Consider the following 22,135-nt stretch of genomic DNA (forward strand, 5'->3'; position numbering starts at 1 on the left):
TCCAACTTAGGGCCTTTACTGTTCAAGATTTTTATCAACGATCTTCCCCTCCACCTAAAAACCCACGGTGACCTATTTGCCGATGATACTATAGTCTATACTGCTGTATAAATACCAATTCCCTACTCAAATGGTGCCAAATTATCCCTATGCTTGTAAATGATACAAAAACTAAATGTATGGTAATTACTACTAAACGGAAAAGAAAACATGCTAGGCGTAATCATGGATAACCATCTTCAGTGGAATGAACATGTTAAATATGTTTCAAAAATCATTCAGCAAAAATTATTTCATCTTCGCAAATTAAAACAACTTCTATCAGTTAAATTCGGGATTACATGGGACAACTCTGATAAACGTTTTTTCAGACTTATTTCAACACCAGCTAAACTCGCGCTTATGGAACACACTACCAGGTACTCTCAAACACCTGAAATCCGGCAACACCGTCCGCCAGCTAATTAAATATTTAGATGAAAATTAATTCTATCTTGCACTTTGTTCGATTAGCCTGACCTTCATTCAGTCTATATATACATTGTTATTAATTATGCGTTTTTTGGGGTTTTTTGGGGTTTTTTTTGTTTATTCTTCATATTGTCTTTGATCACTGTAAATCCCTTTTAAAGGGGTATGCATATATATCTTCAACTTGTTGGTATTATTAATGTATAAATGGCTATCTCTTTTTCTATCTTATTAATTTATATATTGTTCTTGTTGTTTAAAGGGCACAATCTAAAGATTGAAAATTTAGTCCCAACCAGTTAAGAGAGAGGTATTTAGAAAAGAGAAGTATCCCCTAAAGGCTTTCTTTGAAAACACATGTCATCTGTGAATGTGGGTCCATCACATCCATGCCTATTAAAATATAACATCGCCAATCCTCGTGAATAATCAAAGTCCTGAATACAAAATGACAAATAACAGTCGAGTATCGCGGACATACGGACTCAATGCCCACCCCATTCGAACGATTAAGCAACATACACTTCATGTATGTCTGAAAACCTCAATGCTTCTTCCACGCTGAGATTTCATCCACCCGATATACTCTAGCACCTTTTCCACAACACAATACAAACACTGGTATAAAAGTTATGGGACAGAGTACAAAATAACATTTTAGTCCAAAAGCTATATGGACTTTAAAGGAGCTAAATCACTATTGTATTGCAACTAGAAATGGGCACTAATGGGTTTCAATGCATGTCAAAATGTAATATGAATATATATATAAACTGATTTACATTCAATCGCTTCGGTTTTTACTGTAATTTCTAGGGGGGTTGGATGGCTGAATGGTTAGCGTGCGCGCGCTGTATCATAAAAGTCTGTCATTGAGTCGACTGGCGTGGTTTCGAATCCCCAGTTGTACGTGACAAAGAGTAGGGTCGCCTGTCCAACCTCGTGGGTTTTCTCCGGGTCCTCCGGTTTCCTCCCACTGCTAAAGACCCCTACGCGCAAGCGAATTATTGAAATAAAATTAAACCATATGTTAGTCCCGAAATGACCTAGTTTGTGTCGAGTGGATGTTAAACCCCATTTCTCTCTCTCTGTAATTTCTAATTAATTACGTTCGGCAAAATACGCGAAGAACCTAAATTGAATGGCATTCGTTGGCATCTGGTTTTTCCAGTATACACATCTAGTATTCTCCTGGGGATATGTTTAGCCTCGTTCATCGAGTCACTTCACTACAAATGGCGCTCGAAAGCATTTAGACACGCAATTCGTGTGCCAATCTTAAAATGTTCATTTTGTCTTAAATATTGGATATGAGAAGCCCATCCTTTCATGGCAAGATAATAACATCAATGTTGATTTGAATTTGCCTCCTTTAAGCGTGGCATTCGATCGGGAACTTATAGTTTCGTGTCCTTAAACCTACAAATTGAAAGCGGCGCCCTCATGAAAATCTCTATTTTAGCCATCGTATGTCTACTCTCATAAAACTTCTCATGCGAGGAGTTCATATAGCTAACAAAAAAATATTTTACTTTTAATTACCTATATGACTGCTTTAAAAATAAAAATGTAAACAAAATTGGAATTTCACTAAAGTTGATCCAAACAACATTTTTTCAAATAAATAAGTTTAACCACTGACTCTAACTGTGTCTTTTAAAGTATCTAAACGCGATAAAAGGCAGTTTTTACGGTAGGATTCTGAAATCCAGGACCAAAACATCGCCCCAAATGTTAGCCTTCGATCCGGATTCATGAAAAGGGAAATCTGTATGTCTTACGGTTTCTATGATAAAAGACATCGTCGATTTAAAATATGTAAAAATCTTATTCAATGTGCGGTTAGATCCTAGTTTCAATCCAGAAATTTTAACCAATATTGCATATGAATGGACATGGTAGGCAAAATTTCCCTCATAACACACTGCATGGCGTATGACCGTCTCCATTAGCCCAGTCGGAGCAGAACAGTAGGAGTTTAAACCCCATTCCATTTCATTTAATTCCATTCGTTCTTGGATTAAACGGTGTAAGAAATTCTGATTTGAAGAATATTTATGTAAATTTTCGGGTTAAATTGTGGACTATTTTAAATAATTATCCTTTAGCTGCGGCAACATACAACAAACTTATCTTGATCTTACTAGGTTGCTGCCATTCTCTTTACACTATTTATTATAGCACACAAACCGTAATGAAACAAAAGACGTTACTAAACAATTCGATTTTCGAAACCTTTCAGTTTTCAGCCGTTCCTTCAAATGAATAAACTATGTATTCATTTTTGGTGGCTATTATCAGACTTCAAACTGAAATCTCAAAGCACACCAACACCAAGTGATTAGAATAATGAATGAATGGGGTTTAACGTCCCACTGTTCTGCACCAACCGGGATAATGAAGACGGGCATACACCACGCAGTGTGCTATGATGGAAATTTTGTTCGGACAGCAATTGAATTCCAACTGTCAAGGTTTCGTTTATGTGCACGCGAACCTATACATGAGACATCGGTTTTCCATACCATCCGAACGACTAGACACTTTTTCTTGGCAGTCTCTCCGTCCTGAACTACTGACAAGGGGAAACCACGATGGTCGAGACCCGGATGTCTTGTTTAAAGAACCAGCGCCTTACTCACTGAGCCACCAATTGATTTGACTGACAAAATAATGTCCGCGACGGACTTACAGACGTAAACAACTATATTAATTAAAACTTTATTAGCTGGAATGATGAGAAAATAGTTGCGCATCTCTCAAAGACATATAAAATTGATTTTAAAAGATAGATGGGGCCTTATTTGTAAAGTTCTTGGACACAATCTTGTTACCTGCATCTCATACTCCTCGCAGAGTTTCGTTTAATTAGACTTAATCCCACCCAAACATTGCTGTAATAAGAGCAAATTTCTGTTCCAAATTATGACTGATCAATAGTCCGATTAACAACGTTCGGGTTTACAAAGAGCTCATGAAATTATTACGCCCAATTAACCAGTGCATAGCAGACTATTGCAGAAAATCTAATTGCGCGACAAAGGAGGTTATCAAAACGACTACAATGTAAACAATACTGCTTGGACACGAACAATACTTTCTCGGTTTTTAATACCTTAAATCACTGTCAAAAGTTTTAGGGAAGACCCCAGATTAAACGAAGATCTGTCATATTGCTGTAGATTTGACTGAACGGGAAGAATAGACACACTCCCTCAAAAGTTCAAGTATCAGAAGTCAATCCAGCAATGGCCAGAGAGAGATTTCTCGGGCCATTGCTTCAGGAATATGCTTGCATAGGTACATCATGTTTTTTCTAGTTACATTTAAATGCGAATTACTTTTTTTCCACGTCTTAGCTATTATTAGTGGCGAGTGTCGTGCGTGAGGCATGGTACATATATATGATTATTCATTCTAGAACACAGATTACTAATCTTTTTACTATTATTTGGGATGTACACTAAGCTAAAAAAAAACTTATTCATTGTGCCTTTGAGCTTTTTTTTACTCTGGTATGATATTGGCCCCGAAATAAATCATTAAATTTATTGAGCCTTCTATTGTTTTTATGAAAAATTCCTAACGCTCTCAATTTGTTTTATTGGACAAAGCCAAGTAAAATTCAAATTCTGACCCTAAAGATGTCAAAAATCTCCATATCGCTGTTGCGGCACAAAAAATAACTAAACAGTTGAAGATTGCGGTGAGATTGAAAAAATGCACCACATCCTTAAAATCATTATTTTATACAAAAAATCTGTTTCCAAACAGGCTGCATATTTTCCCCTTTTTGTCAAATACTTGAGCTGTAAAAAGTCATTGTGTGGCGTGATTTTTTGGCACGACTGGTATGTTTTTAATTCTTTTCCGTTTTATATATAAAAAAGGAAAGGGCATCCAGGAGTAAATAAAATATTTCACATTATACGATATGGTGTGTTCTATGGCGTACTCATGTAAAAGTAATATTGACACCAGTTATTATCAATAGTAAAATGTATCTCAAATGTTGACAGTGTGTTGACTCGTCCCATGGGTTTGTCAACAAAACACGATTGGCAATAACTATACCCTCCTTACTAGTAGATCCAGCGTTGACTCTCGTCTCATTCCATTGGCAAAAACCAAGTCATCAAGATAAAAATTAATCACCCGGTCTCGTTTTTTTAGCAGACGTGCCAACTTTATTTTTTACTTCCTCAATGAGATCAATTAAGAATTGGCGCCTAATTCTGCTCGAAACTATTCTAGGATTGACAAACCTAAAAGATTTTAGCAAAAAATAATGAAAAAAATATAGATTGCTTCTACCATTAGTCTCCGAAACGGCGTTTTCTCACACATTACGACAATAAGGTATTTTATTTCTCTATGTCAGTTTATAGATAATGAATAACACGACTCTAAATAATTACCCCTGCTGTAACCCTGTTTTATAGATAGCTCTAATAGTTTGCCCGTTAGCCCCATTATAGTTTAGAAGTTCACACCTGACCCTTTCAACGATTTGTCACAATTCCACTACTATCAGTAAAAAGGTGCTACAATAAGGTATCTAAATTCTTTATGTCAGTATATCAATAATATCATTGGTAAATAACGTTGTCCTGGATATTTATCCCTGCAGTAACACTACTTTATAGGTAGGTCTAATAGTTTATCATTTATCCCTCTGCATTCCTGAAGGTCAGAGATTAGCCACAATTCCAATAGTCTACTAATATCAACAAGAAAGTGTCCCAATTAAACACATTAAATACAGTGATATCTTGAATTATTAACATTCGTCTAAAAATTACTCAAATGCCATTATAACCTACAAATACAGGTGAGTTACTATTTAACCATAGATGCAATCTCAATTAGCCTAGCAATGTATTTTTTAATAACTTTTCAATATACTTAAAGGAGGCAAGTCGCTAATACAATATCATCAACAGTCTTAGACATGGCAAACACGACTTTTTGGTGAATTGTTATCTTACCGTGAAAAGATGGGATTCTGATATCCAATGAAAATTTTAAAATTGGCACACGAATCGCGAACCAGGATGCTTTCCGGCGTCATTTGTAATGAAGCGACTCGATGAATGGGCAAAACATACCCCACAGGAGAATACTACCGGTGTAGACTGAAATAAGCAGACGCCAAACACTTTCATTCCATTTAGATTCTTCGCGTATTTCGCCGAACGTAATTGATTAGAAATTACAGTTAAAACAGAAACGATTGAATGTAAATCAGTTTATATACATTCATAATATTTACATTATTATATGCGTTACGACCCATTTGTGTCCATTTTTAGGTGTTAAAGAACAGCGATTTAGATTCGTTAATATAGAATATCATCCAAAAGCATAAAATATAGAAATGATTTAACGTAGTACGGTACACTAAATCACCTGATTCTTCTCATTTCTCTGGGGTGTATGCACAGCCAGAAGTCTCAATTAACGCAAAGAATAGCTTAAGTAATATTTATTGAACATTGACACAAAACAGGATGTTAAACATATATTATGCAAGAGCTAAATCTGCCTATTGCAGGTCTTTCTTTGGGCCTGAAATGTTATATAAACTACTAATTAGACATTTATTAACAAAACAAGACCATAATCGACTATCGATGGCATCGGATACTCGAGATTTTAACTAGATTAAAACGGTTCGCCATTTAAAAATTTAATTTAAAAATGGGAAAGCGAGGCTAAGGGCACTAAGGCCCGATTATACCAGTGCCCTGGTTACCACTGTGCACACATCTTGTCAAAACTACAAACAATGATAACTTGGCTAAGAATGAAGTAATTTGAATGAAATTTTCAATATTTTCTTCATTTATCATCTATTTTTGAATTATTATAGCAAGAATGACCAGCTCTTTATTAAACTCTTAACTAATGTAAGTCAGCGAGTTTTATAATAGACCTTTCGTTAGACTAACCACCCAGGTTTGATTTTAATGTACGTAACAACATGGAGTGGAAGATTATTTAACTTGTTTGGTTAAATCTTAACAACAATGTTTCCTGTGTTAAATTTGAAACTACTATTAAAACAGAAAGGGGATTTTAAAATATTGTCTGTCCCGGCAGAGAAAGAAAACTCCCTTTTCAGAGCAGTAGACCAAACGTGTCCCTCCCGGCCCCAAAACGTGCCGTCTTACAGTGATACACAACAACCTATGACGTCAGACATTTGATTCACCAATCAACGTTGGTGTTTGTTGTAGGATACCCACAGTTCCGTGCATCGCACGCCTAGAACTCGCTGCAACATACCGTTTTATTGGATAATCCGCGGGTTATTTAACAACTCCTCCAGATCCTAGTGTAGTAAAGACAAGTAAAGCGAAATTTTGAACTATAAAAAACGAAACGAAATAGGGTCTGTGTTTTAATCAGATTGTTTCTATTACATTCTTTCAATATTTCATTAGTTCAGTATTCATTCATTCAATTAAACATTTCTATTATACTTATGTTTCTGTTAATCTTTCATTACTAATTAGACGTTAAGCTACTTATCTAATGTCAAACTGCTGACAGCTGACACATTATCGCAGATTATTAGAAGTGGTGAAGTCGAACAAAAACTACCATTTTAAATCTTAAAGTTTTAGTTGCATATCTTTCAATGTCTGTTGTCTTTGCTTCATCATAAATCATAAACGCATTAAACTGTCATGAATTGTGATGCATTCAGCAGAAAGTCACTACAAAATCAGAGTATTTCAGTCCCATATTTCTTGTCTCAAGATTGTCGGGAATGACGTTTTCGGGCTTACGCCGTTCGAGGTGAGCAGCTCCGCCGCCCTTAGCTACGGGAAGGTAGCTAAAAGTGTTGAGGGGTGAGAGATGAGGTTTCTTATCTACGCCGCCCACGGCTCCGCAGACAATAAGATGGTTTTTGAGCAGCATATATTTTTCTGAAATGTCCCACAATATGTTCAAGCAAAGGTGGTCACCCTAGGTTCACCTGTTCAGCGAATATGTTATCGATAAAATATGATTGTCGATCAAAGATTATACAGCCTTTTTGAACGTCTATGTTGGTATACTAAAAGGGCATACATGCTTGTTCAAATTTCCAACAGCTTGTTTTACTAGTATGTGATTATATGCATGCAAGAAATGCTATAATGGTGTGATAATCTGTCAATCGCTAAGATAATTAATGTTTCTTAAATTAACCACTTTAAGATTAACTGGCTAGGAAGTCATTAACTGGCGGTAGTTTTTTCTTTGATGTGCATCTATTGTTTTTGTTGATTTATTATATTGTTTAACCCTTTATGCATTGTTCATCTATCGACATGTCAGCTTTAATTACAACCTATTATCTGATTTTCCTTAAAAATAACAAATTTGTACATTGGGTCAATGTTGTACTAGTTAGGATATTTATTAAGTGCAATAACTGGTCTGTCAATACTGTATGCTCCGGTATATTAAAGAATTGAAGAATCATTCGAATGTTGAATGTTTTAAAAACAGAAAATATCTTCTTAAAGATAAATTAAATGTGTTCAAAATATTCATAATCGTTTATCTCGAATAATAGCAATTTGGCAGGACCCTTATTTTGCATTGTTTGTACCTGTATATATCGTTATTTCACTTTAAATTTTATGTATTTATATGTAATCTTGTTAACAGAAACTTCAAGAAACAAAGTTGAAATTATGTTTAGTTTATAATTATTTGGTCTGTTTCACATCCCAAACGTAAGGGAAGGAAGGGATATAAAATAATGTTGTGGGCATGTGTGTCGCGTTATTAGACAACATTATGATTGCTCGGTCTATAGAAGGATACCCAAATAATGAAAACATAAATATTAAGTGCTATGGGGGTTTATCGGATATGCGACCTTTTCCCGGGGAAATAAATCTATTTGGGAAGAAGCGGGTTTTAAGAAATGAAATGGGGTTTAACGTCCTACTGTTCTGCTCCGAACTTGGCTAATGAAGACGGGCATACGCCATACAGTGTGCTATGAGTGGAAATTTTTCCCGGACAGCGGCACTACGGCCTACTCTTATATCGAATTCCAACTGTCAAGGGATCTTTTACGTGCACTCCAATGTGTACACGGGGCCTCGGTTTTTCGTCTCATCCGAATGACTAGACAGCTGTCCTTGTCAGGCCCTCCACCCTGCATCACTGACAAGGGGGAACCACGCCGGGAAATCTGAATGGACTTTCTCGGCCAATGCAGGGATCGAACACCCGACCTCCAGGCAAGCAAGCCAGCGTCTTACCCACTTAGCCAGCGAGATCCCCCAGGTTTTGAGAAGAAAAAATTTATGCAAATTTATTTTTCCACAAATAACAAAAAGAAGAATTTAACTTTTCTATGCAGGTTTTAAGAAGAAAAAACATAGAAAAGTTAAATTCTTCTTTTTGTTATTTGTGGAAAAATAAATACTCAAAACACAACAATGCATTAATCAGCAAATATCTGGCGGTAATCTTTGTGTCAAGTCGACCGTTTTACAATACATTTTAACGAGTTTTTCGCTAATCTATCACCCTCTAACCTTATTTAATTGGAGAAGCATATCTACAGCATATTACATTTGGCAATTGGTTCACTTTCTATCGCCAACTTGTAATCAGTTTCGATTTCATCCTCGAAAAGTGTAAATCAAGTTAAGTCCAAAACCATTGATGTTCGTTTAGTTGAGTATTTTATTGGCGATTTTTCTACAAATTTATAATGCTGCCTTGATTTCATCTAAATAGTTAGTGTAGGAAAACCACACTAAACGCAAAACAAAACCGACAAGACAAACCTGCGGACAAGACAAACTATATAGACATTGCAAGAAATAAACAACAAATATCAAATCAAGTGCAAAATGGATCTGGGGGCCAGCCGTAAGCGTCTACTGCGCTTTATAGTCCCTAAATTGTCTTTATAAAAGCATGGTTTAATGTTTAGTCAACACATAATCAAGCTCATTTTTTTGTAGGCCAAGTTTTTAAGAGCGCTGTTGAAAAGGAAAACATTTCAACATAGCAGAACTTATAGCTGCATCCATATCCGTTCACCGGAGATCATCTCCCCCTGTCAACCTCAAACCATTAAAATGATAAATTTGCAACAGAAAATATAAAATTCTATAAAAATAATTAGCAAATGGGATATTTCACAAATATAAATCTAATTATCAAGAAATTAATATATGTCTAAAACTAATTATTCTGTGGAACATTTTAATGATTTTCAATCCGGATCTATTTACTTGATTTGATATACACGTCTGTGTAGTTTGTGTGCCTTACCCGCAGGTTAGTCATATAGGTTTTGTTTGTGTGTGGTGCGGTCTTCCTGCACTTACTAATAGCTGATGTCAAATGTATTAAGTATTGGAATGGACATTTTAACCTGAACTATTAAAATGTATCAACCTGAACTATTGGTGTCCAAAATCGACACATGTCCGACCATAATTGGACGATAGATTTTTTAAAAAGCGCTCCGATTAAATACAGCAATTGTTTATCCATATAAATCTTCTGTTTATCCTAACCCACAGGGCCGGCGGAGGCAATTCTTGATTGCGGGGGTGGGGGGATACCTTCCTAAATTACTCAGCAATGAAGTGAAATTTTCTTTCTTTTCTAAATCCCTTACCATGCAACTGGTCATAACTGATAGCAGTGAATTATATGATAGATAAGGGACACAGGGAAGTTACCTAATGTCCTAATCTGTCATAGGTACAACGGAAGTGGGATGGGGTTGAAATAAAGATCGACTGTCCAATTAACTAATCGTGACCCTCGCAACTGAGTGTCTCTTTACCCAGGGATCAGTATAGAGCATAACAGTCTATGTTCAAGAAGTCTCACTTATATGTTAAAATCAGACCTCGTTGTACCTGCGGCCAAATTATTCCCTAGCCCCCACCCCCTTCTCACTCCACCGGGCCTGACACACTCCTTGTGAAATTGTCAAGTAAGAATTAACAAAACAAAACCAAGGATTGATGCTGTAAGCATTGTAGACCGTCTAGCATATAACCATAATATTATCTTTCAAAGGTTCAAACAAAATTTTAGAGAAAATCGCCAAATTCTATCAGAAAAAAGACTACTGTGTAGAAGCAAAACCTTTTGTACAAGCAAAACTTTTTAAGAAGAAAGACCAGCAAGTAAATAATAAACAAAAGGAAATTTTCCATCGAGTTTCGTTTTTTTTACAACATAAACTTGTTAACTTATGCTGGTGTCTACACAATCAATAAAATAAAACAAACAATTCACTAAATGCCACAATGTCACCTTTCCTGCATAACATTACACAAACTTTTGACCTCTGCATATCCAAATCTAGAGCTATGCAAGAAAAGAAAAGAATTCGGGACGTGTTTGGGAATAGGGAAATAGTTTACCGGATTTATCTTTTAAATATAGTATGCTTTTATTATCCATATTTCTCCGAAAACGCACAATAAGTCCACATATTCAAATATACAAATAATTATAAACACATGTCATTCATTTTAGAATTGTTCGAGATATATTGGGGGAAAACAAATAAACATAGTAAATAATTTACATACAAAACAAACCTAATACACAAAACCTAAAATAATTTAAAGCAGCAGTGTTATATAGCTAATCTATTAATCAGGAACCGCGGGTACGATAGGGAATTTAGGAATATTGTGTTGGTGCTGACTGTATGTGTCTCAATGACAGGGGTCGCTGTGGCTCAGTTAGTAAAATGTCAGAAGTGAAATGAAATGGGGTTTAACGTCCTACTTTTCTGTTCCGATTGGGCTAATGAAGAAAGACACTAACCAGCATGGTTTCTCCTTGTCAGTTTGTGCAAGGCAATGACAGATGGGACTTAAAACAAAGATCCGAACAAGAACCATTGGAAATTGAAATACGCAATGTATGACGTACGCCTCTCTTCATTAATCCAGTTGGTTCAGAAAAAGTACAGAGTAAACTGCATTTCATTTCGCATCAATGAGATGAATTACAAGAAACCATGCTATTTTAAAGACACCCGGTGCTCCGATACTCCGTCTCTACGAGATAGTTTCAGATCTAAAGTCAATCTTTAGTGACAATCAGAGAATTTTAATTCAGTATTCAACAGCATAAAACTTTTACTAAAATCAACACTGAGTACAAACATCTTTCAGTAGAATTAACGCGCTCATTTCTCCAACTTGTTCAGGGTAAAGTACAAGTCACATGATCGATTAAATAGTGTTGATTGGCTGAGAATAAACAGCGGTTCAAAATGTCCGGTCGTTAACATACTGGAGAGAATGGATTTGTTTATATGGACATTCTTGTCAATATTAAGCCTAATCGTCTATTTGAGTGCTTTGTTTTGAAAATAAACAACACGCACAGATTGGGAAGCTCAAAAACTTGATTTTAACAATTAATTTCAAACAAAAATGTCTCCATTTTGGATGGGAAGTGTCACGAAGTCTATTATCAATTTGCAACAAAATGATATTCAGAAGCGGTCTGTACTTCTTTCCTTCAAAATACACATTTAACAAGTGGATGGCAATGTTTAAACTACAGTTGTAACGATTAATCACTTCTCAAGTTCAAATAATCTGAAGACGGGATAAATCTTAAAGGAAAAGCTAAAAGTACACGTTTAAATGTTTTAATGTTTAAATTACACAATGCGCGGTAACCAAAATGATTCATTTTTAAGTGTGGGTGAGAGCGAGACATTATATTAATACTGTACGACCGGTTCTTCTGTGCCATTTTAGTTTAAGTAAACCAAAGTGTTGATATTACATAGTGAATCTCCATTTTGATATAAAAAAGACGTGTAGGAGACTTTATTTATCACCAAATGCTTTCTTACATGCACAAATAAATAAATATAATTCTTTGCTATAGATTTCACTTTTACTGAACCTGATTACGTCATGGCGTAGTGATAGGCTACATCATTTTTTGACAGCAATTCAACCATTCAATGTCCTTTATATTGACCCAGTGTTTCCTTCAAAATCAATTAAATAAAAATAGTTCCTTTTTAATAAAAAAAGAAGTTACTTTAAAAAAAAATGAATTGTTCTTTGAAAATAAAAAAGTAGTTCCTTTTTTAATTGAACAATCAAATTCATGTAAAGCGATATGAGGAGATATCGCTTAGTAGATTATCAAATTTATAACAAAAGCGATATCTACTGTAAAATGTGCTATTGGGTGATAAAATATAATGTACCGATTTTCTTTGCACTATGGGTCTGTCTGCATTGCCTACATGTTGAAATATAGTTAATTTTGTGTTCCACTGTCGACAGTTTAAGCTATATTCGAAATGATAATTTATTCACAGATTTGGTGCCATATAATTGATCGAAATAACACATCATATCAAGCTAGTTTAACACTTATTTTGATCCAAATCAAAGAGAAGTAGTTCCTTTAAATTAATTCCAAAGAGTAACAATAAAAATGATGTTTTCTGATCCTTGTTTTTATAAACCAGGAAAACACAAAATACAACAACAGCAAACAAAAAATGTATAAAAAAAATTATCTATTTAACGAAAACTCACCTAACTAATATTTATGGGTCAATTTTTAAACATTTTATTAGTTTATCTCCCTGGGAAAATATTTGGAATACGTTTTCGCAATATCAATATGACCCTAGCATTTATATTGACTCTGGTATAAATTCAAAAATTTTATACAGATTTCTATCAGTCTGTGCATTGAAGAAAAGAGAATCACAGACAGTTTGGCCATATATCCATTGATTTGACTATATGCAAGACGGCAAATACGGGCTAACGTTATTGTACAAATATTAAAAATTCAAAGTATTTAACAAGATGATTTTGAGGTTAACTTTGAACGATCTTTTTATACAAAGAAATATTGCGTTTTATTTAGAGGTTATAAAACAATGCAGATAGGGAAGTTTTCTCCGGAACCAGATGAAGTATATTTACTACAGGAGACGATATTAGGGCTTTAGGTATGCCACACTAGACGAAATAATGTATTAGGTTAGGTATGTTATTACTGAATCATACAATATTAAAGAGTTAAAAATGAGATAAAAAAAATACCAGCCTATTGGTGGAAGCGGGTGTAAAACACTATCTAAGCCACGGAACCTATTTTAACGTGCTTCCAGATGACAAGATCGTGCTTTGAAAATCTGACACTCTGTGCTTTGAGAAAATCGTGTGTATCCTTGTGAATCTGATTGTGTACGTGAGCAGGGTCGGCGGAAACAATTCTTGATTGGGGGTGGGGCTAACATATTGGGGGTCTAGATCGCGTTCTGAGCGATTTCTGGTTAAGAAAAGTACTGAGCAATTAAGTGAAATATTTTAATTCTTTTCTAAATCCCTTACCATGAAAACACAGCCGATGATGGTTTCCTGTGATGCAGAACTGGAAAAATATATGCATAATAACATAGCCAAAAGAGAAACGCTATCGACATTAAGAGTCACGCATCAATTTTATGCATAGTTATTGACCTAGTCCCCGAAACATTGTAAACGTTTTATGAGCTTATTTTTCTTACATCAGAACAATATCGTCTTTCACAAAGCTGTTGCTGAGAGTATATCAGTTGCCAACTATTTAGAATATCTGCTTCTTTAACTGTTAAAATTAGATTAGACTAAGTCATGATAGAAGATACATATAATCACGAATGTGTTTAAAAATCACCTTTCATTGTTACTGCAACCCATATAGATACATGTAAAATTACAATTATATCCCGATGCCATCATATTAAATATCAGAATAATCCCCAGGGTGTTACAGAAATAATAGTATTGGCTTTCAGATGAGATTGGTAGCTAATGACTATAGACCATTACTAATAAGTTTTTTACGAGCATAACACTCATTTAATGTGACATTTGTGTGTTCTGATAATGGAACTAATACTAAATGCTTTATATGTTATTCTCTTGAGTTGAGAGTTTAGTATTCTGTAAAGCTTATGTCGAATGCCAAACGTTTCTAAGCAATCTAATGCACTATACACAAAATTGTCAAAGGTATAGGATATATTTCAGTGATAATAAAACCACAAAGAGACCATACATATTAGTAACAACGTCCTTGTCGGTAAGTCATCAGATAGTCTTATTTCCTTCAATGGTTTCTGTCTCATCAGAAATCGACGATTGATAGATTGGTTGACATATGTACTTGGTGATACAATAACCTAAATAACCTTCCAAGGCTAGAATACTAATGTTTCACCAACTCCCTCCCGTCTTCATTAGCCCAGTATAGGAGCAGAGCAGTAGGACGTTAAACCCCATTTCATTTCATTTCAGCAACTCCCGAACTCAGCCTTCGGTGGTTTTCGCTTACAGATGATTGGTTGAAATTAAGGCACTACTATTAATACCCATTTCTAATATAACTGACATTAATATTTTAAGACAATATCGAACTCAGTTCTCAAAAGCCTACAATTAGATGTACGGAGATTCAAAAACTTCCACGGGTTCGAACGTTTAATACACGATTTATTTTACAACAAAATCGGTACATCCAATATTGACTTGGATGGGCAGTACAAATAAAATTTGTTTAACGAAGACGTAAAACATCTTCTACTTGGGCACATACAATCTTGTCCGGTCGCAATGTGTATTAAAACCATTAGGTCACGAACATTAATAAGTGACCCGTTAAACATTTTGTAAGAATTGTTCAAATCCCGCAGTAGCTGCAAGATGCTAGGACCCTGGCTTCGATACCGTGGTTGTATTCAATATAGTCTTCTGATATAAAAAAATCTAAACCTACTTTCATTGAAAGAGATCATTCCAATTATGAAATAGGTTTGTCTGTTATTAAAAGAACATATTCATATAAACGAATCAAGGTTGCAAATGCATGTGTCGTGTAAGCAATTTTCATACAATTCAGACCGATTTGATTGATCTCCCCAAAAAAGTGTCCTTTATCCCCACACTCACTACTAAGTTTAAGCAAGATCAATCAACATGCATCGCCTAATAAAACAGCACCTCTATATAAAATGTGTGTATAAATCAGATTTTAAAAAATATTAAAAAAAACACGTTCTTACCCTCTTCAGTATAGTGTATTTCAGCCTTGATGTTTATATAATTAAACTTTACTTACCAGGAAGATGGTATTCCATTATACACAATATAGACAATAATAACGGTCTAAATTAAGACCAGAATATTCAATGACATAACATATTAATTTGAATAGAATTCCATAACATATCACTTTTCATCTGATCAATAGTTATTCCCAGACGATCACTGATAATTAATCTTAGTAGTCCATTCAATTTATGAAAAAAGTGGGGTCTATTCCGCAAAAATTGCAAGACAAGGTTTTTTGATGGTTGTTGGTAGTGTTGGGTGTACTAAAGGACTTTCTCAAAGTTTACCATCATGGGATTACAGGAAAGTCCCATATTTTGAGATTAATGGTCAGTTCTTTTAATAAATCAGTCAGTTTATGAAAATATGGCGGCTAACCTCCAAACAATTGCAAGAAAAGGTTCTTTGACTGTTTTGATGAGTTCGGTGTACTGAATCACATCCAAAATCGGAGTACCGGAAAGTGGCAAATGTTTGGGTTAATGCTAAATTCTTTAAAATATTTTCCTTTAAAAGGGAAAACTTCAGACAAACATAAAGTCGTCAATTTTTAAGCGGTACAAATTTAAATGAAACTGATAATTGGCCTCACGTTGTCATAGATGTCCGACGCACCCTTGTGCCATTTTTGGGGGTACCCATAGCCTAAAAACCTATGACCGAGAACTCTGCATAACCAAATAGCAAATTCGGTAATTCTCTCAATTGAAGATATACCTAGTGATGGTAACTGGTCCCTTACACCATTTTCAGACGCACCCCTACGCCACAACTTACGACCGAAAGGCCACAACCTTCGACCAAAACCCCAAATTTACGAATAGGCAAAACTCTCTACTGCTTCATCATAATATAGTAAATTTAGTGTCTGAACTAATGTTTTTTGGGTCAATATTTTATTTGAAGATATACTTATTTTTGTATGTACCTGTATTAAGGGGTTACCCATATCCCAATAAAATGCTGTCGTGGAAAATAGGTAAAGCAAGAAAAGCAAAAAGATGAGTATGGTATCATTTATCAATTAGCTCTACAATGAATGAAGAGTACTATCATCTAAATGATTAATGCTTTTCATTAAATGCGCAACTTTTGCTAAAATACACCTTAATAACCGATTGCTGGGCTATGCAACATTATAGTTCGCATCAAATGAACTGTTATACATCCGTATAAACTATAAGAAAGGCAAACCTTCAATACATGTAGCTGCTGCTTTATGTGATGAATTTGAGTTAAGAGGGGGTTTAAATGTTGTACAGGCATGATTATGTCGACATGGTAAAAGTAGCTACTGAAGCTGTAGATTTGTATCCATGAAATTGATTGGGGAGGAGATATATCTTCTGATACTGCAGGTGCAAATACTAACATTCATGTAAAAAGATTTTATTTTCATTCCGACAACGAGAGCGAAAAATCTGTGTATGATATCGTTTGTCTCAAGAAACTTCTGGCATGTAGAGTATGTTTCCAAGCCCTGTTTTTCACGCGTTCAGTGGGTGTGATAGCACATCCAGGATCCATAGCATTGGCCAAACATTGTTGTTCTAAAAGCTTATTAAAGGAGATCATGTAATAATAATAGAATGTGCAATATAGACCGTTTATGGTGTACTATTACGTCATCTCTTTCTGTTGTCACCATCTTATAATTGGGAATGATAATTAATGCTGCGCTACAAGCTTCTCACTCTCTTCCCCAAAGGAACTGTGTTCATGAACTATCATGATAATATTTCCGGGGCACTTTACAATAGCTATATATGAGATGACAACCACAGAAAAACGTGGCATAACAGTACACCATAAACTGTCCATACTGCGTCATTGTAATGCCAGGTGTAATTTATGTTCTAAAGATACAGTGCCATGTTCCGATAACCTCAACATAGATTTATATAGAATAAAGACAAAAGTTTACAAGTTTTAATATGTAGATGTGCTGGTCGTCATAGTATGTCATTATACTTTTAATGGGGGTAATTTGACATTTTGATATCACATTCCTATGTTTATTATACGTTTTTTGTCTTAAACCAACCATTTAGGATTTTCAGGAGCATTGAGTAGTTGAATATCGGCCATCTTGGATTTTACCAATGTTTACCACTTTCCGGTGCGCAAAATTTGGTAAACTTTTGAGAAGTTACAAAGTACATCTAAATAAACACAAACATGTATTAAAACCCTTTCTTGCAATTTATTCTGGGTAAAATCATAAATCGACTGGCCTATAGCACTTCTTTATGATTAATGTTTTATATCACTTCTATATATAACTGATCTTAATGCTTATTTATAATTAGTTGACGTGATTTTTAGTTGCCAAATGATAAAATTTCTATGATCAATTTTTTTCTGTCCTATCATTTTATTTTTTTATATTTTAAAGCGGAAATAACGTGTTCAGTAGTGAACTCGAATCTCATGCAATTCTCAAAGACTAAAAGACATACAAATATTTTACAAGCTTAACTACAAACTGAATTTTTAAAGATAAACGTTACAGAAAATCCCAAGAAAGGGGTAATTGTAAAGTTAAGAAGGTCCAACCGAACATTAAAAAATTGAGTTAGGACATCGATGGTAGATTATTGTGAATTTTTCGGTTAAATTTTCGGTTTCCACTACATTGCGGGGCTTGTGAAAACAACGTGGTTCGCACTGGACACCCCTTAAAGGCCAGCACTAATTCAAGTGGTATAGCATAATTATGATTTGTTAGTATTTATACTTGTTTTTTTACAGCTGACTAAGATGGTAGAAATAATTAATAATTCAAGTTCATGTGTTATATATGAAATAATTTTAGTCATGGTTCATTATTGAGGGGGTGGGGTAAAGTTATTGAGATACAAACTGGTATAAGCATAAACTTATAAAGATGTCCACTTACTGAGAAATGGAGACAAGTGTTTTATAAATCATCAAAATGTCTATTTAATAAAAACTTGAGCTGTCTATATCATTATAAACTGAAGTAGTGTCAAGCTTATTTGATCTAATTTGTTTTAATTTATCAAAATGTCTCTTTTATAAAAACTTGAACTTTCTCTGAACCATTATGCCCCTTTAATACTTTCAAATAAACTAAAGTTATGTCAATCTTATTTGATCTAATTATCTCCAATTTAACGCAAGTCCCAACAATGTTGTGCTAAATCTTTAGGATTTAATTTGCTTTTACGTCCGGAAGTCTGCTTAAAACTTACGTTACTTATACAAAACGCTCGAGTTGACAAATAAACTTTTGTTTTAACAAAAAGAATAAAATGAACGTTTCTGTCCACAGAATACTTATTTCAAGTTTCTATGTATATTTTACTTACAGGACAAATCATTTAAACCAAATGACGCCCTTACCTCTTTTGCTAATGTGTGGCCGTTCTACAATTTGCCATGGGTACAAAGTTTAAATATATTCTTTAAAAAAACATGCTGGATGCCTTAAAAAGACCTTTTATAATATCAGTTAAGGTAAACATAGCAAAATATTGCCACAAAATTTGAATATATATAGATCCTTCTCAGAATTTGGAACCACATTATGAGTTGTGATTTACAGACGAGCAAGAAACGAATTGTTACTTACTTAACTGTTGACTACTTTTGAGATTGAATAATTCAAGAAAGTACGCAAATCAGCTTACCCTGATTTCAAAGTTCCTGTCTAAGACACATCTTCTACACATCCATACAGAGTAATCTGGAAAAATTGACGAATCTTTTTCCTTTTAGAGTGAACAAAATCTACACTATTTCCAATTAAATAATCACATTAGATTTAGACTGTCTAAGCACGTTTTTAAAACATTTTTGTTATTCGGTTTTTTTCTCGTATTTGAAAGAAAATCGAATTAAATTAACTTAATTTGAACAGTCGCGTCGAAATTGTTTTAGCTCGTCTCTGAAGTCCAAATAAAATTCTATCCACGTTGATATATATATTTTTTTAATCAGTTAATCGAATATATACGTAGATATTCGATTAATCAGCACATCTAACGACTTTCCTAAGATAAATATAAAATAGAACACGATTTCACCATTAACCCTCTTTAAAGGACGGCACATAGAAGACTACCTAGGAAGAATATGTAAGGACAACCTTGCGCCAAAAGATACAAAACTCCACGGTCATTTAAATGCAATGCTTCCAAAGTATTTTGTACGAGAATTTTATTTGCAATCCCCCCTTTTTTTAATCCCTATTTTTTTTTAGTCGCCATTGATCTATTTCTTCTGTGTCGCCATCTCGGACATTGATCTTCATATAACTTTTAAGAAGTGATATATAATTATTAAACAAATATGTGTTTTTAGAAATTGATGAGTTTGTTTGAATTTTATCGTGCTTGAAATTCAATAAGCCTTGTTGAAAATTCCTAAACCAAAATGTTTTGTACTTTTTATTTCAAATAATCAAGACAAACCCAATTTTTTAATAACAATTTTTTAGGTCTTGACTTGTATTGGTGTTTAGCCCGTTTTGGTGAAATGTTAAGGACAACACCAAAGAGATTCTCAGACATGTAGATATTTAGAACATCGTATTGAACTGTAAGACAAACGGATAAAAGTAATTATTTGTTCCCAGTATTGATTGCATTACGCAGGTAAACGAGACCCGGTGGTACATACGGCCCTTATAAATGACCTTCTTATTTTTACAGATAATTAATAGCCGTGATTTTTATTGATGTCCTTGCATGATTTAAAAGATGAATTTCCCAACACATCTCAGAACAAAACACCTGCATGTCTGGAGGATTGTCAATGTAAAGGCTGACACAATGATAAATTATACAGCTGTGATTAAGGTCCCCATGGAACTCATTAGCGTGCGTCATTAGCATGGAAAAGTTTATGAGATTAGTCATCTACTCTAAATTTTGAGGAAATAAAGAAGTAGAATATAAGTTCAAACAACACATGGCTTAAATATGCGCCTACCGTTTTAAAAAGGGATGTTTATTTTGATAATTTCGACTAAAACTGGACTATGGAGTAAAACAGTCGGTAATGGTTTTCTAGGAGGAGAAGGAACAACTATGCATTGGATTGGAAAAGGATTAAGAGTTGACAGACGTACCGTTGTGCTCGAAGTCGGGTATGCTTATCTTATTCTGTAACCCATCCTATCCATCTTCGGTTCAATCGTTCGTGACGAGAAGCTGATAAAGATTTAACAATATTTGCTGCGCTTTATTAAAACAAATGGGCCGGTGAATCTACATATTTACTCATAATGAAGGACAACATTGGTCTTTGTACCTCAATGAACGTACGTAATCTAACCTCTCTGCAGCAATCGCAGCTATGCAGGAGCCGGCTTGGGATGCTGAAGAAAGAATTGAAATTGTTGTAAGGTCTAACTTTTCTGCACTAATGAAGGCACGCATGAGGAAAACTTTCACCTGATACTGGTGCTACTGCGTACTCTTATTTTGATTCCCGATCGTCATGGTAAATATAACATACTATTGTTTTGTAAAATTCGAACAACTTAACCGTTTTTGTTGTCAGCCCCATGCTGGATAAAAAAATCTGTCAACACTGCAAAGGTAATAACTATCCCTTTCGTGCATATTCCTCGAGAACGTGAAAAGGGCGTGACATGTCAAGGCCGTTTCACATAAATGCTTCTTGAAATCGAAATATCTATATATGACCACTTTTCAATTGGTTGTGAAAATTTTATTTGAATTTTATTTAATCTTACCGATTTTAACTTATGGTTTAACACGTACATTATCATAATTATTATCTCAAATCTTCTCGAAATCTTTGTGCTATTTATAAGTGGTTTATATAGGCCTACATGTTATTTACGCCCAGTCCACGAATAAGGGTATTTATAAATCTATAGAGTCGAGACATTTTTGCAAAATGTGGAATATGTATGTACGGGTGAAATGATTTAAAAACAAAAAGAAAAAAAAAAACAGAAACAAATGTATTGGTTATAAACAAAACATGTTATTTTGTTATTTTAAATGTGCATTTCACTATATTGTCTATGGTCAAACACAATTTTATACACAACTTGAAAAAACTAAAGATTTGTAGTTTATGGGTATCTTTTTGGTGTTCGCTTGTCAAATGTCAACATATATATGTGTTTATTGTTGAAAAGAATGTATGGAAGACGTTGGCTTTACTTCATCTTGAGTCTACGTTTATCCTCGTCTAAATGTCTCTTGTTTCATCTTCCCTCGTGCTTCGATCCCCATATCTCGTCGCTCGGAAATGCCGAACATTTCGCCAAGGAAATTGTTTGAGTTTGAAGGGTCGTAAGGTAAATACAAACTCGTGGAGAAAAAGGCATTCGGAAATGTCAATATTAGTACATATACAGGTTATATTTTTTCCCGATGCCCCCTTCTCGCCTATCTAAATACCCAAATCAATATAATGTATAACTGTACTTTGAAAAGTAACTTTGAATATATAGACATATCTTTATCATTACTTCCTGTATAAACTGACTTTTCAGTTCTTCTCGACACCAAAACACG

The 22,135-nt window shown here is 34.5% G+C and overlaps 1 protein-coding gene across 1 annotated transcript in view; it reads right to left on the bottom strand.

Annotated features, from left to right (window-relative positions):
* The window catches only part of LOC126824779 (uncharacterized), a 34,347-nt gene extending 14,885 nt beyond the window's left edge, over positions 1–19,462 (bottom strand). Inside the window, exon 1 of the mRNA XM_050554157.2 lies at positions 19,268–19,462. The gene's annotated coding sequence lies outside the window, so the exon portion shown is untranslated. The remainder of the gene's footprint in view (positions 1–19,267) is intronic.
* Between the last annotated feature and the right edge of the window lie 2,673 nt (positions 19,463–22,135).

Source organism: Patella vulgata, chromosome 6 (genome assembly GCF_932274485.2).
Source record: "Patella vulgata chromosome 6, xgPatVulg1.2, whole genome shotgun sequence".
Classification (NCBI taxonomy): Eukaryota; Metazoa; Mollusca; class Gastropoda; family Patellidae; genus Patella; species Patella vulgata.